Here is a 24,692-nt window from a genome sequence, read left to right as displayed (position 1 = left end):
AGGCTGGAGTGCAGTGGCACAATCTCGGCTCACTGCAACCTCTGTCTCCTGGGTCCCCATTCAAGCAATTCTCCTGCCTCAGCCTCCCAAGTAGCTGGGATTACAGGCACATGCCACCATGCCCAGTTAATTATTGTATTTTTAGTAGAGACAGGGTTTCACCATGTTGGCCAGGCTGGTCTTGAATTTCTGACCTTGTGATCCGCCCACCTAAGCATCCCAAAGTGCTGGGATTACAGGCATGAGCCACTGAGCCCAGCCTAAATTAAACTTTTCAATTCAAAATCATCTATAGATTCACATGAAGTTGTAAGAAATCATACAGAGTGATCTCCGTCCTCTTTTCTAATTTCCCCAATGGTAACATCTTACAGAATTGTAGTACGAGATTCTATCCAGGGTACTGACATTGGTACAATCCACCAGTCCTATTTAGATTTCCCTGGTGTTAATTTGTACTCATTTGTATATTTGTATTTAATCCTATACAATTTTATTACATGTGCACTTTCACGTATCCACCACTGCAACCAAGATACAGAACAGCTCCATCACCACAAGGGTTCTTCATGTTGCCCTTGTAATAAACACATCCTCATATTCTCTTTTGAGCTGACTTTATCATCCAGCTCTGACCCTCATCAATGAGTTAAAAAGATAGTGATACCTGCTCACTATTTATTTGTATGATAATTAAGTTTTTAACATTTTGAGAAATACACTTTGATATATTCCTTTGCTTTTTAATGAAACTACCTGTTAAGTAGCAACTCGATAGCTGAGCTCCAATGACAAGACCAGATGGTTCCTAATTTCCCCACCAAAGATTATATTAATGAAAACCATCACTCTACATGTTAGGAACACACAGTGACCTTGAGCAAGCAGCCTAATTTCTACATGATTTAGTTCCTTCTTCTCTAAAATAGTATCTCTGATTTTAAGGAATTTGTGGAGGATTCAACTAGTTAATATACACAAAGCACTTAGAATAGTGCATTGCACATAATAAATTTCAATAAATTTTATGGTATGTTCTTTCATTTAATATCCACCTCAATCCTATGAGGTAACGACTCTTGTTACTGGAACGCAACAGATAAGAAAACTAGGATTGAGAAAGTTCAAGTAATTTTCCCAAGGTCTCAGCCTAGTAAGAGGTAGAGCAACAATTAGAACTCTAGTCTCTGTGATTCCAAGCACCACCTTGCCCTATTTACTGTGAGAAATTGGAATTTTGTGAGAAATTGGAATGCTGTACTCAGAGCAAAAACCAGAAACTGCGGTTCTAGGAGAATACAGACAGCGAAGATAGTGGGGAATTCTGCATGGGATAGGTGGCTATCTAGAGAAGGAGAAGGCCAGGTACAGTGGCTTATGCCTATAAACTCCCAGTGCTTTGGGAGGCCAAGGTGGGAGCATCACTCAAGGCCAGGAGTTTGAGACCAGCCCGAGCAACATAGTAAGACCCCATCTCTACAAAAAATACAAAAGTTAGCTGGGAGTGATGGTGCACACCAGCAGTCTCAGCTACTTGGAAGCTGAGGCAGGAGGATCACTTGGGCCCAGGAGTTTGAAGCTACAGTGAGCCAAGATCATGTCACTGCACTCCAGCCTGGGCAATAGAATGAGATTCTGTCTCAAAAAAAAAAAAAAAAAAAAAAACCCACACACAGAGAGAGCAAGAGGAAATTTTGAGATCTATATATGCTCTTCATCTTCATAAAGTTTGAGAAATATCCCTTTTAACAACTTCAACACAAAAACCCAGAGGAAAACCTTCATAAAATGAGCACAAGCATATTTTGTCTAAATTTTCTTCCCACAAGAGGCTAGAAACACATGGGGAGATGAAACAAGTATCCACCAGCTCAAACTAATTCAGCAAGTCCAGCAAAGGGGAAGTAGCACAGCAGGAAGGCACGCGAAGCCCTGCAGCCTTTGCCCTCAGAAAGCAGAAGTGTTTATTCACAGTTCTTCCTTCAAACTATTGATTCACACTGGGGCAAAATGAAAAATTTCCCTGATCACGTCAGAGGCAAGGTAAGACTGCAGCCAACAAAGCCTGAGAGGAAATGAACTAGAAGCAGAGTCTGAACCCTTCATGCAGGTCCCTCCCATTTCAACTTCTGTGGAGCTAGGACAGCACAGGGCAGAGGTTTCCAAAAGGCGGGTCACAGAGACAATTTCCCTGGCACATGGTACAATGAGAAAAATGAGATAGTGCGGTGGGTTAGTGTGGGCGCTAGGATCGCTCACTCCCTTTCTTAGCAAGATTGGTGTGTTTCTGTCCCTTCTTCAGGAAGGGCTTCCTTCCTCACATACCTATCTATCCCTCTCCTCTCTTTTTTTTCTTATAGCACTTACTTCTACGTATTAATACTATGTCCTTTCCTTCTTCTTTGTTTTAAATCTATTACCCTGTACCTAGGCTTTAAGCATGAGGGCAGGAATTTTTTTTTTTGGTCACTATTATATTCTGCAACGACTAGAACAGTGCCTAGCACATCATAAGTGCTAGTACATACTTTCTGAATTGATTTAGCAGTGCTTTCTGCAGTGTGTGTGCATGTGCATGTGTGCATGGGTATGCATAAGATAGCCTTTCTTATGAAATGGTAGAAGTAATAAATGACAGGTCTTTTTCATGCCCCCCTAAATAAAATGTTAGCACCTCGATCAGCATGCACACACACACCTTTTTTTCTTTTAAACGTACACATTTCTTTTTTCCTTTTTACTGGCCAATGAATTCCAAAAGTCTGGGACTCAGTGGTCTCAAAAAAGGGTTTTAGAGTAAAGCAAAGCTTGGCTTGAGTCTGGCACTTTCAACTGTGTGACTTTGGGTAGCTTCTTTTATATCTCGAAGCCTCAATTTCTTCATCTACAAAGTGGGAATAGTGATGCTAACCTCATGAGGCTGTTCTACAAATTAATTGAGAGGATACTATGTCAAGCAGGGACCTGGTCCAGAATAGGATTAGTGGTATAAATAGATGACACTCCCAGTGTGGCTCCACTGTGGGCAAGGCAGGACCTCTCTACCCAGGCCTTGTCTCAAAAGCCTCCTTGGGGTTTAGGCTCTTTGCTCCAGTGAGACTGCCCACAACTGAGGTCATGCCCAGTCAAATGCCACCCAAAGGCAGTTTCCTGGCATTCAGTGGAGTTATTCTTAATTCAGTCCTGCTTCAAATTCAACTACCTTGCTATAAATGTGAACATTGAAATCAAAGATTTTAAGGTACCACTTCCAAATTGCTGAAGTAAGCCTATTCGCTTGTGGGTGGTGACTTCTGAGATTCTCCCAAATTAATAGATTTACACATGAGTTCCTTTCCCCATTTAACTAAGAAAGAGAGGAATCATGTCAGGAACCTCACAGAAGGATATCATTCAGAAAAGATGACAAAACAGTCCTGAAATTACAACATAAGTAAGCAAAGAAACACAAATCATTTCTGAGCTATTTGAATTGCACACATTTTCAATTGTTTATGTTTTTGCTTTCATGAAAGCACACAATATTGCCTTTTGTTGTAGTTCACACTATTAGAGGATTGTGTTAATAAAGGAAAGTGAGTAAACTTGGGGTTGTGTAGAGGGAAAGAAAGTGAAGCAGAGATGAAGTCTCTGGTGCTTAGCCCTGAGAAAGACAGAGCTGAATCAAAATGAGGAGGCCTGAGAAAAAGCTCTCTGGGCTTTCAACTATTTAGGGCAGGGAGGGCAGAGAGGTGAGTAACTGCAGGGGGTAAGGAAGTTCCGCCACAGGCTGACAGGCTCTGTCCTGGAGTTATCCTGGGTGGAGATCAACTGGTATAATTCCATGCAATGGAAATGGAAGTGAAAAGCCCCCTTTAGCAGTGGTTACCATTTTTTCAAAATGATGCCCCAAAAGTTGGGGGACTGTTGTCAGATTGCTAGTTGCCTTTCAATATGAGGCCTTTGCTTTTGCTATTGTAACAGAATCTTGGCTTTTAGCTTGATCTGTTGCTGCTCAGCTAAAAGACATTTCCCAGCTTCCCTTGCAGCTAGATGTGGCCATGTGACATAGTTCCAACTATTACTATGGGAATGTACACTGTCTCTCTAAGAGGAGTTCCGGGTATGGAGCATTTCCCAAGCTTGTCAAACCATGAAACATGGCCAAGGTGCCTTCTTGGAGTGAGTCTAAAAAAGTGACTTTCTCTATCCTCAGGTCTCTTCCAGGTCCAAACATCTATGAATTACCCTTTGCCCATGATCTATTTCCAAATGCATTCATCCAGGGTTTTCTCTGCCCCTTGCCTCCATCTTTGCAGTTCACAAGTTGAGCCCAGAAAATCAGCTAGCTGGCATCCTTGCAGCAGAGTCCCAATGTCACGGCTGGAAGAGTAGCAGGCCATGCTGTGAGTCTGTGAGGAAAGCCCTTCCTGGAGCGTGGCATGCAGTTTCCTTTGCCATCAGGTGCTAACTGTGCCCAGTGTGAGAAGATCCAGTCTCACCACAATTGCTTCCCAACAAACACACAAATGACTTTCTTCTTTATTCCTAGGGCACACTCACTGGCACTCTTTTTTTTTTTTTTTTTTTTTTTGGTGCTTTGCCAGAGGGTTCCCTGACAACCACATTGGAATTTGTGCATTTGTCCTTTCCTGTGAGAACTCCATCTTGATGGGGGAGGCCAGCAGAATGGATTCAGGATCCCCTTTCACAGTCTGAGCAGCTATCAGCTTCTGGGGTTTGAATCTTCTGAAATCGGCTCTGTATCCTGGCCCTGTAATTTTCATGCTCTGGATTGTCTATGGATGAAGGCCTTCAGTTTCTCTACAAGACAACCTTGTTCATCGTGAGAATGGGTATCCTTTCCATAGCCTCTTGCTCCTTAATGTGACAGGTTTTACAGTAATTTCTTCAGGCCCTTTTGGTTCTTATGTAGACTACAAGTCTGTGGGCAAGGACCATGACTAACTTTGTTTGCACTCTGCAAACAACTTTACTCACTTCTGGCACCAGTGTTGCTAGTTACTTAATATTCCAATTCAACTGTGTCAAAGTTTAAGTTGAGTAATGTTTTCCCTAATGTTTTTTAATTTTTTTTTTGAGACATAGAATCATTGAAGTCCAGTTATGGAACTTTAAAGTTTGGAAGTCTCTGGCCTTACTGGATGGTTTTGGCATGAATTTCATAAAAACTTTTCCTTACCAGGTACCTACTACATGCCAGACACTTTCCTATATTTTGGCCAATTTGCCTAAAAATGTGACAGTCAGCAAATTCCTGGGGGGATCTGAGGATATACTATCATTCTTCTGTTTTACAGTAATTGTGAAAAAAACAAAAACAAAAACAAAAACTATTATTAGCAAATTTGGAATCATCCAAATGATCTCAACTTAATAGAATTCCATGATTTGGTGCTGACATATGTATTGTTTTAAAGGCTGAAATGGCATCAACTTCTTCAATAGTCTTGAAGTATGAAGAAAGGAAGATATAAATGAGATCTCTATACTTCATGACAGCAAAAGGGCATCATGGATGAAAGCTTCTGAGTCACTTAAATATAGAAGAAGGTGAGAGAATTGAATCTTCACCTGTGCAGGAGCCCTGTGATGGAAACAGTGGCATCCACATCTGTGTCACACAGTTCCCATCCTTAGAGGCACCAACTTATAGTAAGTGCAGTGGATGGCTAAAGCTGGCACCACCATTAAAATGAAAAATAACTGTGATAGTGGTAACGATTCAAATGATGGCCCATCGTTCCTCAAAAATCAAAAGGATCCAGTGGGCAAAAGTGAAATGGAAAATAAGCAAATGTATCTTTCTATCACTGAAAGTAATATTTGTGATTCAGTTTCCATAAAACAAAACTACTTGTTATATTAGATTAATGCTGTTATTCAGAATGTCACTGGCCTCGTTTGCACCTCTCTCCTTTGTAAGTCATGTTTTTGTTTTATAATTGTTTATAAGCTATAAGGAGTAACTTTACCTGATTTAATATGCACATTTTTAAGTAAATCGTAATTTTTAAAAAAGCATTCAGGTTATCCCCAGGGTCATTTAATCCTTACATCTGTGAAGTTGGCAATATTATCTCCATTTTACGGGGAAACTGGAGCTTGGGGATGCAGAGCTCTACCTTGATGAGTGAAAAGCAAGCCAGAGGCTAGGCATGGTGGCATATGTCTGTAATCCCAGCACTTTAGGAGGCTGAGGCAGGGGGATCACCTGAGGTCAGGAGTTCGAGACCAGCCTGGCCAACATGGTGGAAACCCTGTCCCTACCAAAAATTAGCCAGGCATGGTGGTGGGTGCCTGTAATCCCAGCCACTCAGGAGGCTGAGGCAGGAGAATTGCTTGAACCCGGGAGGCCGAGGTTGCAGTGAGCTGAGATCACACCACTATACTATACTCCAGCCTGGGCAATAGAGCGAGACTCTGTCTCAAAAAAAAAAAACACAAAAAAAACAAGCAAGCCAGAATAGAATTCAGGCTACCTAATCCTAATGACCTTCTATTGCCTTCCTAAAGCAAAAGATGCTTTCTTGGATAGGACATCTGTCCTCTGGGTCATTTTATCAAGTTGTAATTCACCAACAACCATTTCACTGAAAGTCCAAAAATACTAGCCAAGAGCTAGTCAAATGTTCTTTTCATTGAAAAGGGGTAAAGAAAGAACCCAGGGTTCCAATTTCTCAAACACTGCCCCATGGATATAGAAGTAGATACAGGCAGGGGCAGGAACAGGAGCAGAGCAGAAGCCCAAAGAGAAAGTTTAGGGGAAATAAAACCACAAAAATGGATTTAAAGGAAAGGCCCGTCATTCACACTTAGAAGAATTCCTGGACTAACAATTCCAACCCAAGGCAGCTGCGGCAACAGCTGAGACAGAATCAAAACCTTGGGAAAGACCTTAGGTATTCAAGTGGGTTCACTAAGCAGCAAATTCATTTTGTGAGAATTGGCTTTTGAACTGTGTGAAATCTAATTTTTGGGCTATTTCTTCGCCAATAGTGAACTCTGCTGGGAAGTAGATTTTGCCTAGGTTTCCTGCATCCAGCTAGGTCCTCACTCTGACATGAGAGGTAAACAGATGCAAAGGAGACAGAAAATCTGCTAGTGAGGTCTTTCCTGGGGCTCTTCTCATTGTTTCTCTTTGTTCTCCACAGGTCCTTGTGGTCACCTGCATTTATTAATGTGTCCTTTAGAACTAGTGTTTTCTAGCTCTTTGGGAAAAGCTACAGCCCCAGGGCAACTGCAAAAACAGAAAGTCCTTAGAAGAATCTGTGTGGAGGGACTAGAATCTGGATATTGGGTTCATACTGCTGGAAGATTTTCCAGAGTTTAGGTCAAAATGAATGAAGATATATTTGGACTCCCTCTTTCTCTCCCTTCCTTCCTTCCTTCCTTCCTTCCTTTCTTTTCTTCTCTTCTCCTTCCTTCTTTCTTTCTCTCTTTCTCTTACTCTTTCCTCCTCCCTCCCCTACTTCCTTCCTTCGTTTCCTTCCTTCCATCCCTTCCCCTTCCCCATCCCCTTCTTCTTTCTTTCTTCCCTTCTTTCTTCTTTCTTCCCTTCTTTCCTTTCTTCCTTCCTTTCTTTCTTTCTCTCTTTCCTTCCTTCTTTCTCTCTCCTTCCTCCCTCCCTCCCTTCCTTTCCTTTCTTTCTCTCTTCCTTTCCCTTCCCTTCTCTCCTCTCTCTCTCTCTCTTTTTTCCTTTTTCTTTCTTCTGATTAGCTTTCTCAATGTTCAGCTGGTTCTGTTTGGCTTGATAGTTTTCCAAATAAATCAGATTGGCATTTTAAAAGTTAGCCAGAAGAAGAAGACACATCAGATGTGTTCTATACCATGACAATTTTATAGTGTTGAAGAATAATTAAGACATTTACTCAATGAAACTGCCAGATAACAAATTATATAGAGAATAAATTGCTGCTTCAGGGAAAATCACTCTCCATTTCTCAAGGCATCTTCCATTTCTAAGAATATTGAAAGTTTCTCAAAGGGCCCCCATTTCTAAGAATACTAAATCACATAACTTAATACCTATCTGTATTAGTTTCACGGGACTGCTGCAACAAAGAACCCAAAAATGGGTGATTGAAAACAGTAGAAATTTATTGTCTCACAGTTCTGGGAGCTAGAAGTCTGAAATAAAAGTGTTGGCAGGGTTGGTTCCTTCTGGAGGACCTGAGAATCAGTTCCACGCCTTCTTCTAGCTTGCAGTGGCTGCAGACAGTCCGTAGTGTCCCTTGGTTTGTAGATGCATCACTTCAATCTCTGCCTTCACTGCACATGGCATTCTCCTCTCTGTGTCTGTGTCCAAATTCCCTTTTTCTTACAAGAACACTAGCCATTGGATTAAGGTTCACCTTAATATCGTATAATCTCATCTTACCTTGATTACATCTGTAAAGACCCTATTTCCAAATAAGGCCACACACAGGTACTGGGAGTTAGGACTTCAACATGTCTTTCTGGGGGATACAATTCTACTCTCTATACCATCCAATACAAAACTAACAGAACCATGAAGTCCATTTTCTACAATATAACCAAGGGACTTTAAAAAAAAAAAAAAAAGGCTCGTTGAATTCCAGTTTTTAAATGGCAAATTCTGTCATTGTAAATGCAATGAGCTCTGTCCCACTCCCAAATCCCACTAAAACAAACATAAGAGAACGTTTAGAGGCATAAACTCATAGGAAAAAGAGCAGAGAGTAGATGTACTACAAAATTTTAGAAGCTGGAAAGGAGATAAGCAAGTGCTTACTATCTTAGCAGTTCAAGAAATCTGAATGCTAAGGAAAAAAAAAGAAAAAGAAAACTTGAGTACAACGTGGTTTTTATCCCTCTATCCCCAAGGAACTCAGGAATTGAAGATGCTAGATATCTTTGGAAGGGGAAGAGAAAGGATTTGTGGAAAACTGGCTTAAGAAGCAGTTAGAACCCAAGGACCTCTCCCCAAAATACCAAATCTGAATGACTGCCCCTCCTTCACCCTGAAAGAAGTTGTTGTTTTACTTTCTAGTAAAAAACTTCCTGGTGAAACCTTTTGGGCAGAGGATCACTTAGAACAATTGAGGTCGGGGCTATTGTGTTGAAAATATGAAGCACTGGGACTCCAGGCTTCTTCCCCTACTCAGTCAGGCATGCACCCTCCAGGTAGGAAATTGGGAAAGTCTGCTCAGTGGAATCTGATCAATCCCTTTCCCTCAAAAAGGCCTGAAAATACAGACATCAAAAGTTCCTAAAAGGAATGATCCAGCCAGATACTCTACAGTGAAGACAGCAGACCTTAAGCCCAACTTCATAAATGGAGCTTCCAACCAACTTCGGAGTGACCTCTCCTTAAATATGAGTCAACAGTTTAGGGCCAGCAGACATTAGAGGAAAGCCTCCAAACAAGAGAAAGGCCAACAAAACAGAAAGAGGGGACATAAACTTGAATAAACCAACTCTATAAGGGGAGAAAACCTAATTAATGTTATAATCAGAAAGATATTGCATCTAAAAAACTGAGAACGAGATGCTATGAAAAGGAACATTCAGAGAACCAAAAAAGAGTTCTTAGAAATTAAAAATAAGGTAGAGGGAATGAAAAATTCAAAAGAAAATTTGGAAGACAATATGGAAGAAATCTCGAAAAAAGTAGGATGGAAGATATGAGAGGAAAGATAAGAAAATTAGAGGACCAGCCTAGGGCAAAAAGGAATAACAATAATAACTTGAGAAAATGTTTTCATAATTGAAGGCTACGAGATTTTTTTTTTTTTTTTGAGATGGAGTCTCTCTCTGTCACTCAGGCTGGAGTACAGTGGCCAGATCTCAACTCACTGCAAGCTCCGCCTCCCGGGTTCCCGCCATTCTCCTGCCTCAGCCTCCCGAGTAGCTGGGACTACAGGCGCCGCCACCTCGCCCGGCTAGTTTTTTGTATTTTTAGTAGAGACAGGGTTTCACCGTGTTAGCCAGGATGGTCTCGATCTCCTGACCTTGTGATCCGCCCGTCTCGGCCTCCCAAAGTGCTGGGATTACAGGCTTGAGCCACCGCGCCCGGCCACGAGATTTTTTTTTTAAAGGCACACAGAGGGATGGGGGCAGGAGGAAAGGACAAATCTCATACAAAGGATTGAGGATCAGAATGACATCAGACTTGTCAACAGCTTCAAAACCCTAAGGAAATGTAATTTTACACCCTGCCAAACTATCAATTAAATGAACAAGGCATAAAAAATTTTTTGAAAAGCAAAGTCTCAAACAGATGTCACTTCTCACGTAGAAAGCTACTTAAGGATGTTCTTGCCCAAACAAGAGAACAAACCAAGGAAGAGAAAGACATAGAATACAGGAACTATGAGATCAATTCAACACACAGGAGAGAGGCCAAGGAAATCCTCAGGTTAATGTCAAAGAAAGAGTCTGGGCCAAGAGGTATGCAGCCAGCCTGGACAGCAACCAGCCCAGATTGGAAAAGGTCAGAAAGCTCCAAGGGCAATTAAAAAAAAAAAAAAAAGTGATAGAATTCCTAATGTGTTCAAACTTGTTGAAAGGAGATTTACACAACCAGAGGAAGGTTTGATGTGAATTAGTGAAGAGTTCACATTAAAAAAATTTTTTTAATGCAGCAAAAATAAAATATCATCTATGAAAGGAAAAGTAATCCTAATCTGGTTTAGCTGCGAAAGTGTTAACAAAATACCAACAATGAACACTGATCTAACCGAATTATGCTACAATGTATTGGCAGTGGTGGGATGGAGGTGAAAGACTAAAATCCTCACCTTTCATGTGGGTAATCAGTAGATCAGGCCTTAGACTGAAACACCAAGAAAGAGTATGACTCCCATCAAAAAGTGGGCAAAGGATATGGACAGATTTCTCAAAAGAAGACATTTATGCAGTCAACAGACACATGAAAAATGCTCATCATCACTGGCCATCAGAGAAATACAAATCAAAACCATAATGAGATACCATCTCACACCAGTTAGAATGACTATCATTAAAAAGTCAGGAAAAAACAGGTGCTGGAGAGGATGTGGAGAAATAGGAACTTTTACACTGTTGGTGGGACTGTAAACTAGTTCAACCATTGTGGAAAACAATGTGGCAATTCCTCAAGGATCTAGAACTAGAAATACCATTTGACCCAGCCATCCCATTACTAGGTAGATACCCAAAGGATTATAAATCATGCTGCTATAAAGACACATGCACATGTATGTTTATTGTGGCACTGTTCACAATAGCAAGGACTTGGAACCAACCTGAATGTCCATCAATGATAGTCTGGATTAAGAAAATGTGGCACATATACACCATGGAATACTATGCCACCATTAAAAAGGATGACTTCATGTCCTTTGTAGGTACATGGATGAAGCTGGAAACTATCATTCTGAGCAAACTATCACAAGGACAGAAAACCAAACACCACATGTTCTCACTCATAGGTGGGAATTGAACAACGAGAACACTTGGACACAGGGTGGAGAACACCACACACCAGGGCCTGTTGTGGGGTGGGGGGTGGGGGGGAGGGATAGCATTAGGAGACATACCTAATGTAAATGACAAGTTAACGGGTGCAGCACACCAACATGGCATATGTATACATATGTAACAAACCTGCACATTGTGCACATGTACCTTAGAACTTAAAGTATACTAATAAAAAAAGAGTATGACTTGTCAATTATTTAGAGACAAGGAAATAAAACAAGAGAGCGAACTTAAAAAGTTGATAGTGGTTACTCCATGAGAACTGATAAACTGGGACGCATAACAGGGCTGATTTTCATAGCAAGCCTTTTAGAACTCTTTGTCTAAATTTTACGCATGCGGTATATAGCCCAGTAAAGCCAGTGGTTACCACACTGGACGGCACAGGTAGAAGGAGAAATAAATAACAAACTAATTTACACAACTAATTAATTATAAATGTAAGTGCTCTGAAAGAGAAGTCAGGCACTATGAAAAAATAAAACTGGGAAATGTCACATAATCTAAGGGTCAGCTAAGATTTCTGAGATATTGGCATCTGTGCTAAAAACAGAAGCTATATTTGATGAATATCTTTTTTAAAATGTAATGCAATTGGATCAAGGGACTTTCCTGCTCAAAACCCATCCAAGGCTTCTCATCACTGTTAGGATAAAGTCCAAGCTCCTCAATGTGGCCTACAGGCTCCCATGTGATCCAGCCTTTCCTGCTCCCAGCACTGCCTCCCCTCACTCATGGCTTGCATGATGTTCCAATAACATTGCTGTCCTCCAATAGCTGGAAAGTGCCAAACTCTTCCTGCCTCAAGGCCTTTGCACATGCTGTTCCTTTTGCTAGAAATGTTCCCCATACCAACTTTTCATCGCATCTGACTTCTCTTGTAGCACTTGCAACAATAATAATTAATTGTGTGAGTTCATTTGCTATCTACCTCTTCCACCTGTGCTGTCCAATATGGTAGCTGCCAGCTCCACCGGGCTATGCAAATTTAAATTAACATGAAATCATGTGAAAAATTCAGTTCTTCAGTAGCACTAGCCCCATTTCCAGTGATCCATAGTCACAAGGCTGTATTGGACAATGCAAAGAACACTGAGTCTCTGGATAGCACTGCTCTAGACTGCAAACTCCACAAGGGCTCCTCCTAGATCTAGCCTGAGTGCCTAGGACTATGTCTAGCACTTTGAAAGTGCACCCTAAATAATTGTTGAATAAATAAATTTATTCTTCCATTTAGGGTAAGGCCACTGCCCTGTCTGAAAGGACAGTTATATTTGGTCTATCTTCGTATCTTAAGCCTTTCAATAATGTCTATTTGTATATAATCCCAGTGGCAAAATCCACATCAAAGAAAATTAAAATTTAGGTAGCAAAATAAATACCCATGGGACCATTTAGGTCATAATAGTGGACTTTAGAGACTCATGAAGGCAAAGGGTTCCATTTCACCTCAGGTATCATTCTTAGAAATAGGTTCCCCATTTGTCCTGCAAACCAATTAGCATTAACCTGGAAGATGTGTATTTTCAGAGTCCATATAGATTTAAAGCATCTTAAAGTATCCTTTGTGCCAAGTGAAGTCACTTTGGGCATTGTGGATTATAAATCCAATTTAGATGCCGTATTTAGCATTATACACAAAGAAAGATATTAAATAGGTACAATTTTCTTTTAAGAGGATTATTATCAGGTTTTCAAAGGAACACAAGTACCTCATTAATAGTTAATGTGTTCATTGGGTTCCAACAAATTCAGCAACCCAGAGATGCATCCAAATATATTTATTTAAGCATTCTGGAGGTTTTCAAAAAAATAAAATCAGATCTTTCAAGACAACAGTAAAATCACTATCTTTCTTTCCCCAGCATGCTGACTGTGGGAGAAGCTCCTTGCCAGTGTCACTGTCCATTCCAAAAACAAAAAAACAAAAACGGTTTCTGCCCTCAGTCCCTTCGTCTCCCCTACCCACCCACACATCTGCTCCACTTCAAGCCTGGATTCCAGGAGGTCCCTGGAAACAAAGAAAATACTCCTGAGGCTTAAAAAAAAAAAAAGAAAAAGAAAAAGTGTGAGGAAGCAGGGCTCTCTGGCTCTTTTTCAGTGATGGAAATTTCGCTTCTCCTTCTCTTTATCTGTATCTCTTCCCTCTTGGTTCTCCGACTCTCTAGAACAAAACAACCAGCAGGCGGGCCTGCGGCATTCCAAGAGCAGACACTGGCAGGAACAAAGGTTACAGAAGCGAGTGACTCTAAGAATCAAGCAAGACATGGAATGGCAGAAAATTAAATTCTGAGTCCCTAAAAGACGTGATGCAAAGATGACCTCCTCTCCCAAGGACATGTCCTCATCCCGCGTTGACTGTGTGTGTCCATTTCAGGAAAAGCAAATAATGGAGAATCTGCTTGGATGATACTTAGACCTGGGACAACTGAAAGGAGTTGCACTTATACAACTCGATGCAGCGGAGTCCCCTGGGAGGAGCCCCAGTCACATGGGGAGAGACAGTCACAGCTGTAATAAATAATGGCTAACATGTATCAAGCACTGGCTGAGTCCTCAGCATACATTACATTACAGAATTCAATGTGCACCTCAATGTTCTGGGGGTGTATTTTATAGGAGAACTGTGGCACAAAGAGGGTAAGTGTCTTACTAACTGTGTGGCTCATCTGCAAAGCAGGGGTTGTCTGACCCCATGGGGTTGCCACAAGTATTCAATTAGTTTTATTTTACAATTAGAACAGTGGCAGGCTGAAGAAGTAAAATATACTAGTATTTGTTATGCAAAAACAAGTTGTAAATCTCCATCTTACAGATAAGAAAATGCATTCTAGTTTTGGTTCTGTTGCTGACAAACTATGGGACTTCAGGAAAGGTGGTGAAGCTCTTGGGTCTTGATTGCCTCTTAAAATCCTCAGCGTTTGTACTCAATGATTATTTGGATCCTTTTTCAGCTCCAAGCTTCTTCTGATGAACAGAACATAATTTCTTTGTAGCTTTTTCTTCACCTAACTCCCCTTGTGCTCATAATCTAGGGATCTTAACAGGTAGGGAGAGGGGGAGTTTGTAAAGGACCAGGGGCATTTGGGGTTGTGTTGATGACAAGGGGGCCATACTGCATTTGGTAGGAGAGTGAAAGGATGCTTAGTGTTCAGCAATGCTTGCTGCAGTCCCACCCAAGATGCAAATGGCTCTCCTGTAGAAAAATACAGTCAGCTTCAGAATGCTGGTAGAAATCATGATGTAACTCACAGAAATGCAAAGGGAAGGTTTTCTGTCAAAGTTGTGGAGCTACCCAGCCATGGAACCACGCAAACTGTGGCCAGACCGCTCTGCTTCCATATTCTCATGCAGCTAAACAGTCACACAATTAGGCAGCTATGCAACCACACAGCTGGATGTCCATGGAGCCATGCCCCAAATCCCACAGTTTTGAAACCAAGCAATAGCCTATCACATTCTTCAAATGCAAGACAGATACCAAAGTAAGTGTGTTCCTAGCTTGTTAATCTCAGAAAACAGTAATGGCAAGCCTTTTTAGGGGACGGGTAATGAGCAAGACCCAATTCCTGACCCCAAGAAACACTCATTCCCGGGGAAGGGCAGACCTGTGCACATGTGCATGAGGCTGACCATACAGCAGTGGAAATAGTGATGAGAAGAATGCCATGCCAAGAATTCCATCATTTGTCTAGTAGGAAATAGCGGTCATGAAACATTATTGGGCACAAGAGTGACACAATCACATCCATCCTCCAGAAAGACGCTTTGGCAGGAATGTGAAAAATGAACTGAAGAAAAGTCAGAAGTAAACGAGAGGTTTAGAGGTTCCAGCAGGGACACACAATCCTCTCTCTGCTTCCACTGACACTGGAATAAAGCCCAAATCCCCACCCATCACTCACAAGGCCCTAAATAGTCTACATCTGTACAGACGTCCTCTCCTACCCGACATCCTCCCCACCACCAGTTTCCCCAGTTACCTTCACCTCACTCTGGGCCTCAAACACATCAAGCTCATTCCTGTCTCAGGGCCTTTGCACTGCTGGGGGCTCTTCCTGGAGCACTCTATCCCCTAATGCTCACAAGGCAGCTCCTGCTCTTCACTCACAAGTTAGCTCCTTCCTCAAAGACCCCTTCCCTCACCACCCAATTTGCTTCCCCATATCCAGTCATTCTCTATTTTATTATCTTGGTTTTCTTCACGGTGCTTACCAATGTTTGAAATTGCCTTGGTTATTTCTTTCTCTACCCATCACCATTAGCTCAAACCCAAATGTAAGCTCTGAGAGAAGAATCTTGGTCTTGTCCACTGCTCGAGCCCCAGCATCTAAAACAGCACTCATTCCAGAGTGGGTTCTGAAGAATATTTGTGGGAGGGAGGGAAGGAAGGAAGGAAGGAGGGAGGGAGGGAGGGAGGGAGGGAGGAAAGGAAGAAAGGATTTTCTGTGTGATAAATACACAAAATTCAACTGAGCTTGTGATTTTGTAAGAGACACACACAGAGGAATAGGGGAGGAAGGGAATGACTACCTAGCCACCAAGATGCCCCACATCCAAGAAGGGCAGTGGTAGGTGATTTGAAGGGGAGCATTAATGAGGGTTGGAACTAGGGCAGCAGTCGGGCCTGGAAAGAAAGGAACAATTCACTGCAACCATTCATTTCAGAGACAGGCTGTAGAAGTTGGTACCTGATTAGATGTGCAGAGAAAGATAGGAGTGAAACAAAAATAACCCCAGAGTCTTACACCTGAACAACCAGAGATGATTCTGATGAACAGACAGGGATGGCACCATAGGGTGGGCGGTTGTGTGGGAGAAGAGGTTAATTTGGTTTGGGGCAAGTTGAATTTGAGGAACTTGACTGACAGTATTTGGATGCCTTGTGATAGTTGGAAATGTGGTCTGGAATCAGGAGCAGATATGGCGGGAAGCAGCCACTGGGAGGATAACGTCAGCAGCAGGTGAGTCCTCTGGGAGAGCCTGCTGGATGAGAGAAGAGAACTGGGCAAGGGCATGAAGAGACGTGGGTGGAGCCTGGGACAAATTAGGAAAGAGGAACTAAAAAAGGAGGACGAGGCAGAGAAGACGTAATCAGAGGTGGAAGGGAAATGGTGGTGTAGTGAAACGGAGGGAGAAGGTCCATTTCCAAAATGCGGAGGAAGGGTAGGCAGAGGAGATTGGCCAGGTCAGTGGTGCTGAAAGCTGCAGAAAGGGACATGGGCACTGAGTCTCCATTTACAAGGTAATTGGTACTCTGTGAGAAGAGCTTCAGTAGATTAATAGGAATGGAAATTTCCTGTAACACATGTGCAGGAACCTATCTGGACCCATCTGCTTCTCCCCAGTGAGACTTGGGGGGTACAGGGACTGATGCAAATATGCTAATGCTCAGAAGGTTTACTATGCCACAGTGGTAAAGTCCTTTGTTTCTGATCCTGGAGTTTCGTGTCTTACCAGTCTTCAAGAAACTGTGACAGGATAACTTGTAGGGTAAAATCCTTCATAGTTATTAAAACTGCCATGCTTTTCTAGAAACTTGCCATTCCTCCATTAAGAAGTAGAGTCTGATTCCCCTCCCTTTAAATCTGGGCAGGCTTGTGACTCATTTGTAACCAATAGAATACAGGAGAAGTAACACTGTATAATTTCCAAGACTAGGACACAAAAGGCAAAGCAGCTTCTACCTTGCTAGCTGGGGCTTGCTCTGGAGTTCTGAGCAGTTACGCAAACATACTGACTGCCCTGGGCCACCATGCTGTGAGGAAGCCCAAACTAGCCCTTGCAGAAAGAGCATATGGAGAAGTCCTGGGACTTTACTGAGAGAGATGCCCAGCCAGCCCCAGCTGTTCCATCTGACAGCAAAACCCCAGCAATGTTATTCAACAAATAACTTTAGGTTTTTGCTTTTCAACTTTTTGCTTTTAGACTTTTTACTTTTCAAAATATCTCAGTCACCTGCAAAGGATGCAGATTTATAACTAGTGAATGTAGTCAAAAGAACAGGCCCAAGCTGGGCATGGTGGCTCATTCCTGTAATCCCAACACTTTCAGAGGCCAAGGTGGGAGAATTGCTTCAGCCCAGGAGTTGGAGACAAGCATGGGCAACATGGCAAAACCCCATCTCTATGAAAAAAAATTTTTTAATTAGCTGGGCATGGCAGCTCACCTGTGGTCCCAGCTAGTTGGGAGGCTGAGGTAGAAAAACTGCTTGAGACCAGGAGATCAAGGCTGCAGTGAACCGTGATCATACCACCATGCTTCAGCCTGCGGGACAGAGCAAAACCCTGTTTCAAAAAAACAAAAACAAAAAAAACAAAGAACAGGCCAGAGATGTGAAAAGATTGTATATAGGGCAGAAAAGGCAGTTTTTACAGAATTATATAAAAAGATGGCAACTTCACTCTTAGAGATGCACACTAAAACTAACTGAGCTACAATTCCATACCTACTAATGTGATAAAAAATCCCTAAGTTTGATAATATACCCTGCTGGCAGGCTATAGGGAAACAGGCACTGTCATATGCTGCTGATGGGAATGCAAAATGGCACAAGGCCTCTGGGGGGAAATTCGGCAATATCTAGCAAAATTACATTTGCATTCAGCATTTGGCCCAGCCGTACCACTTTTTAGGGATCTACCTAAATCTACACTGGCAAAAAATGAAGACACCTGGGCAAGATTATTTATTACAGTAAAAGACTGGGAACAGACCTAACGGCTATCAGTAGGATACTGGTTTACCAAACTAGGACACATCCACACAATTGAGCACTATGCAGCTATAAAAAGGAATGAGGAATTTATATAGTGCTTGAAGTGATATCTGGGATATAGTCTTTGGTGAAAGCCAAGGGACAGAACAGTAGGTATAGTATGCTGCCTTTTATCTTAAAAATGAAAAGCATCTAAATATATAGATACAGATACAGATATAGAGATTTGTGTGTATGTGTGCATATGTTTGCTTATCTGAAAAAAAGGATAAACCAAAAACTAATAAAATGGTTATCTATAGGATGACAAAGGAATCAGAGGAAAGGGGGCAGAGATGATGAAAGCCGAACTTTCTATATGTAGCTTATTTTATAGATTGGTCTTTAGAACCATGTAAATGTTTGAACAATATAAAACAAAATTAAACTGAAATGAAAGAAATAGCAATTTTTCCTGAAATACAAAAGTAAAATGAAACAAATGAACCTACCTATCTAGCAAGTTGATGGCTTAACCACTGTGATGGTTAATACTGAGTGTCAACTTGATTGGATTGAAGGATGCAAAGTATTGATCCTGGGTGTGTCTGTGAGGGTGTTGCCAAAGGAGATTAACATTTGAGTCAGTGGGCTGGGGAAGGCAGACACACCCTCAGTCCGCGTGGGCACCATCTTATCAGCTGCCAGGGAATATAAGTATGGCAGAAAACGTGAAAAGGCAAGACTGGCCTAGCCTCCCAGCCTACATCTTTCTCCCATGCTGGATGCTTCCTGCTTTCAAACATCAGACTCCAAATTCTTTGTTTTGGGACTCAAACTGGCTCTCCTTGCTCCTTAGCTTGCAGACAGCCTATTGTGGGACCTTGTGATCATGTAAGTTAATACTTAATAAACTCATATATATATATATATCCTATTAGTTCTGTCCCTCTAGAGAACCCTAATACAACCACCCAGCAAGAAATTATTTCAATGTACTTTAAAACACAGTAATCTAACTATATGTTCCTATTGGGATATACCCTAAAGACAAAATCTCCCACAAAATCTTTACAAACATTTTCAGTAATCACGTTGAGGGAGGAAAATAGTCTGGAGGCAGGGAACATAAGGCTGATCCACACTTCAGCTATAACAGGAAACATCCTCTCCATAGGGCATAGGTGGTAAATGACTTTGTAACTTTACTTCATCCTCTCCATTTACATAGGGTGTACCCAAAGTAACCAGTGGAATCCTCTAGGGGATATTTAAACTCCCCAAAATTCTGTAATGGGGCCTTTGAGCCCCTATGCTCAGGCCTGCTCTTACACTGTGGAGTGTACTTTCATTCTCAATAAATCCCCCTTCATTCTTTCCTTGCTTTGTTTGTGCATTTTGTCCAATTATGTGTTGAAGATGCCAAGAAACTGGACTCCCTCCACCATTAACAATACTGTTACATATGTAAGACAAAGAAACCTTAGTTGCTTACTTATAATGTTGTTAGGAACCAAGATTTTTTGCATCTAAAAAAGAATAAAGTTTTAAAAGGATGAAAAATCTGAATTGATAATATCAATACAAACACATAGTCTCTTTAAAAATAGTTTCTGGTTCTGTCCAGTGAAAAGGGATATAAACAACAACCAACCCAGTAGCAACAAGCAGCCTAGGTGCTCAGGCTGTAGGCTCTAAGTATTATATTTCAGTTAGAGGAACCAGGGCTCCTTAGAGAAATCGGTAATTCCAAGTCCTAGCCCAGAAAAATAAAAGAATGAGCCTAGAAAAACATAATAAGCCTAGAAATAATAATAAGCCTAGAAAAACATACCATACCAGAAACCCAGGACTATCAAAGACTACTACAGGTGTGTGAAAGGAGTCAAGAGTCAAACAGGGGCTCCCACTAGCCAAAGATAGGAAACCCCGAGCACACACATACAAGATAATAAGTGCAATGAATTAAAACCCATCCAATACGCTAATGAGCCATGAATCCATCATGATGCTTTAAGAAACACTCTTTGGGTCACCTTCGGAGGATACTAGGGGAGAAACTGAGAACTGATCATTAAAGGGAAACATTTGGCATTAACTCAGACTTTTCAGGGAAGTCAAAGGGGATGTGGGGAAAAGTTATTCTTTATAAAAGAATTTCAGGTAATAAATGTTGAAGAAATGTTAGACTATCACCACTTTGTAATTCTTAATGAAATAATTGATGTAGGCAATGATTATCAATAGCTGCTAAAAGCATTAGGTAGAAAGCTGATGAGAAGCTTTATAAAGGATGGATCAGGTGGCCTAAGCCAATCTTAACATCACAAAAAACAAGAGATAACCTGATGTGTGGTTCCTGATGCAGAATACCTCCTCAACTATGAAGTTTCTTACTAAAAAATCAAACCAGAATTCCATCAAGCCTATTGTTCTATCAGTTTACAGAGAATACAGAAACTTTTTTCAATTAATTAATTTTTAAATTGACAAAATTTTATATGTAGTGTACAATATGATGTTTTCATATATGTATATATTCTTGAATGACTAAATCAAGCTAATTAACATATTCATGATCTCAGATATCTTTCTTTGTGGTGAGATCATTTAAAATCTACTTTTTAAGCAATTTTCAAATACAGTTGTCCCTCCCTCCCTGCAGCTTTCATTTTTGCAGTTTCAGTTACCTATGGTCAACCAAAGTCCAAAAATATTAAATGGAAGATTCCAGAAATAAACAATTCACAAGTTTTAAATTGTTTGCCATTCTGAGTAGCATGGTGAAATGTCTCGCTGTCTTGCTCTGTCTTGCCTGGGATGTGTATGTATGTATTGTATGTATTGTATATATGTATTGTCCTATGTATCCGTGCTGTAGACACTGTTGGCCTGTTAGTTACTTTGTAGCCCTCTTGGTGATCAGATCAATTGTCCAGGTATCATAGTGCTTGCATTCAAGTCACCCTTCTTTTACTTAATAATGGCACCAAAGCAAGAGTAGTGATGGTGGCAATTCCGATATGTCAAAGAGAAGCCCTAAAGCGCTTCTTTAAAAGAAGGTGTGAAAGTTCTCTATTTAGTACGGAAAGGAAGGACAGTATATATAGGGTTTTGTACTAACTGTGGCTTCAGGCATCCCCTGGAAGTATTGGCACTTATTCTCCATGGATAAGGAGGAACTACTCTATACAATACATTGTTATTAACTCTAGTCACCATGTTGCGCGATAGATTTCCTGAAGGTTTTCCTCCTGTCTAACTGAATATAGCAACATTTTAAACAACACCACAGGGAGGCAATCAGCAAAATCCAAAAAATTAGAAACTCTGCAAGACAAAACAACCAGTTTCTTCAACAAATAAATTGAAGGGGAAAGGGAGGAAATGAGAAACCTATAAACTGAAAGAAACAAGAAAAATATAAACCAAAGACAATATACAGATGTTGTTTGTATCTCAATTCAAACAAACCAATGATAGAAAAACATGTATGGTCCGGGTGCGGTGGCTCAAGCCTGTAATCCCAGCACTTTGGGAGGCCGAGACGGGCGGATCACGAGGTCAGGAGATCGAGACCATCCTGGCTAACACGGTGAAACCCCGTCTCTACTAAAAAATACAAAAATCTAGCCGGGCGAGGTGGTGGGCGCCTGTAGTCCCAGCTACTCCGGAGGCTGAGGCAGGAGAATGGCGGGAACCCGGGAGGCGGAGCTTGCAGTGAGCTGAGATCCCGCCACTGCACTCCAGCCCCCGCGACAGAGCGAGACTCCATCTCAAAAAAAAAAAGAAAAAGAAAAAGAAAAACATTTATGAGACCATTGGGAAAATTTGGACACTGGCTGAATTTTTATTACATTAGCTAATTAAGAATTAAGGAATTTTCATTAATTTGAGATGTGATAATGGTATTGTGGTTATATATTAGGTTGAAGCATACAGAATTGCTGATATTACACCATTTCAACCTATGAAAAATGACAATTTCATATAGTCCAATCCAATATCTTTTTACTTTTTAAAATTTTTCTTTTGAAACAGGGTCTTGCTCTGTTGCCCAGGCTGGATTGCAGTGGTGTAATCTCAGCTCACTGTAACCTCTGCCTCCCGGGCTCAAGCAATCTTCCCACTCAGCCTCCAGAATAGCTGGGACTATAGGCACGCACCACCACACTTGGCTTTTTTTTTTTTTTTTTTTTTTTTTCTGAGATGGAGCCTCACTCTGTGGCCCAGGCTGGAGTGCAGCGGCATGATCTCGGCTCATTGCAGGCTCTACCTCCTGGGCTCATGCTATTCTCCTGCTTCAGCCTCCCAAGTAGCTGGGACTACAGGCACCTGCCACCATGCCCAGGTAATTTTTTGTATTTTTAGTAGAGACGGGGTTTCACCGTGTTAGCCAGGATGGTCTCGACCTCCTGACCTCGTGATTGGTCCACCTCGGCCTCCCAAAGTGCTGGGATTACAGGTGTGAGCCACTGTGCCCGGCCACGCTTGGCTAATTTAAAAAAAAAAAAAAAAATTGTAGAGATGAGGCCTCACTATATTGCCCAGGCTGGTCTCAAACTCATAGGCTCAAGTGATCCTCCTGACTCAGCTTCCCAATGTGCTGGGATTACTGGTGTGAGCCACCATGCCAGCCCCAATATCTTTCTTAAAGAGTCCTAATTTCTTAAAGATTCATACTAAAGTATTTATAGATGAAGTTACATGACTTCCAGAATTTGCTTCAAAATTACCCAATTGAGGCCGGGCGCGGTGGCTCAAGCCTGTAATCCCAGCACTTTGGAAGGCCGAGGCGGGCGGATCACGAGGTCAGGAGATCGAGACCATCCTGGCTAACACGGTGAAACCCCGTCTCTACTAAAAAATACAAAAAACTAGCCGGGCGAGGTGGCGGGCGCCTGTAGTCCCAGCTACTCGGGAGGCTGAGGCAGGAGAATGGTGTGAACCCGGGAGGCGGAGCTTGCAGTGAGCTGAGATCCGGCCACTGCACTCCAGCCTGGGCGACAGAGCGAGACTCCGTCTCAAAAAAAAAAAAAAAAAAAAAACAAAATTACCCAATTGACGAAGGGGAACGGAGGCAGAGATGAAACAAGATTTGCAATGTGTTGAAGCTGTGATGGATACTTGGGGGTTCATTATACTATTCTCCAAATATATATATATAGTTTGAAATACGTGTGTATAGTTTTAAAGTTTCAAATTTTCATATATGTTTGAAATGTTATATTAAAAAATGCCAAGGCTACAATTAAGGGGTTCTATAATTGTTTTGAGCAATTGCAACCAGATGGTGTTTGATGCTCAACTGAAGAAATAATCTCCATTTATTGTGGTGTGTGTGTGTGTGTGTACCTACACACATATTCAAATCACCTTTTCATATAACTTTTTTGTATATCATATACATTCCACACTAATTTTTTGCTTACTGCTACAGGATTTTGGAATCCCAAGAATAGTCAGTGTTTGAATTTTGAATTTATGTTCAAAAGAGACAAACATGGCTAAAGGGCATGGGCACACTCTCTCTGGGTTTCCGTGTTAACATTTTTAGTAGCATCTATTTAAATGGTGCTTTTTCTCTAAGAAGATCATTGGGTATTTTCTGAAAGCTTACATAATGGGTGGAAGCCCCCCGCCTCTGCAGAGGAACACCTGATTCAGAAAAGTAAACACCATAACAGCAACCCATTCATCAGCTGCCCAGACTCACAACCAAGCAGACATGCAGCGACTTTCCAAAATCCCTCATTTCTGGCATTACAGCCTGCGGCAATAACTGAGAGTTAAGGAAAGTGAAACTCAGAGAGACACAGGGAGATGATTATTCCTCACGCCTCTTAGAAGAGCATTCCACCCTCTCAGAAGCACTTTCTGAATCTGATTCAGCTGAGAAAACAACTCAGGCCATGGTAGCTGCACCCAATTCTCTAAATCAACAGTGACCTGTGCTGAAGGGACAAAGGCGTCCCAACATTCCTCAGAGCCCAAGGCTAGGAGAACTCCTTGAGAAGATGAAATTGATCTTCAAGCACCCTCCACCTTACTCTGCATGATGCCACATTCTTCCTGAATCCCACCCAACTCAAGAGCATGATTTGCATAATAAAATCTCTAATACCTTGATGAGCAAATGTTATCCGAGATACTTTAAAAACTGCTTCCAAGGTAAGAAATGAGCTTAATTCCATTAATTCGTTGTCTGTTCATCATTCTAGAAACATTGTTTGAGTATTCAGCGTGTGCTGAGCTATTTAGAGGTGTATTTGAGGGTTAGGACTAGTAACTGCAAATCCTATACTTTTTTTCTCTCTTCCACACTGCCTTGGGGATCGAAGACAGCAGCTCTTAAATCTGGCTGTGCTTCAGAATCACCTAGGACAGGAGTGGGCATTGGAACGCAGACACGCTCATTCATTTATGTATTGTCTATAGCTGCTTTGGCATTAAAAACAGAGAAGTTGAGTAGTTGCAAAAAAAAAAAAAAAATCACATAGCCCACAAAGCC

General features: G+C 41.5%; 1 protein-coding gene and 1 long non-coding RNA gene across 3 annotated transcripts in view; one reads left to right on the top strand and one right to left on the bottom strand.

Moving 5' to 3' along the window:
• BAALC (BAALC binder of MAP3K1 and KLF4) overlaps positions 1 to 24,692 on the bottom strand; it is a 94,638-nt gene that overhangs the window by 54,329 nt on the left and 15,617 nt on the right. The window lies entirely within an intron of this gene.
• Positions 6,705 to 23,669, top strand: LOC117078859. Its single transcript, XR_004435183.1, has 3 exons — positions 6,705 to 6,910; positions 13,653 to 14,124; positions 23,622 to 23,669. It is a non-coding gene; the product is annotated as an uncharacterized LOC117078859 (long non-coding RNA).

Source organism: Trachypithecus francoisi, unplaced genomic scaffold (genome assembly GCF_009764315.1).
Source record: "Trachypithecus francoisi isolate TF-2019V2 unplaced genomic scaffold, Tfra_2.0 Lachesis_group7, whole genome shotgun sequence".
Classification (NCBI taxonomy): Eukaryota; Metazoa; Chordata; class Mammalia; order Primates; family Cercopithecidae; genus Trachypithecus; species Trachypithecus francoisi.
Note: the sequence above shows the minus strand (reverse complement) of the source record. Positions and strands in the feature narration are given on the sequence as shown.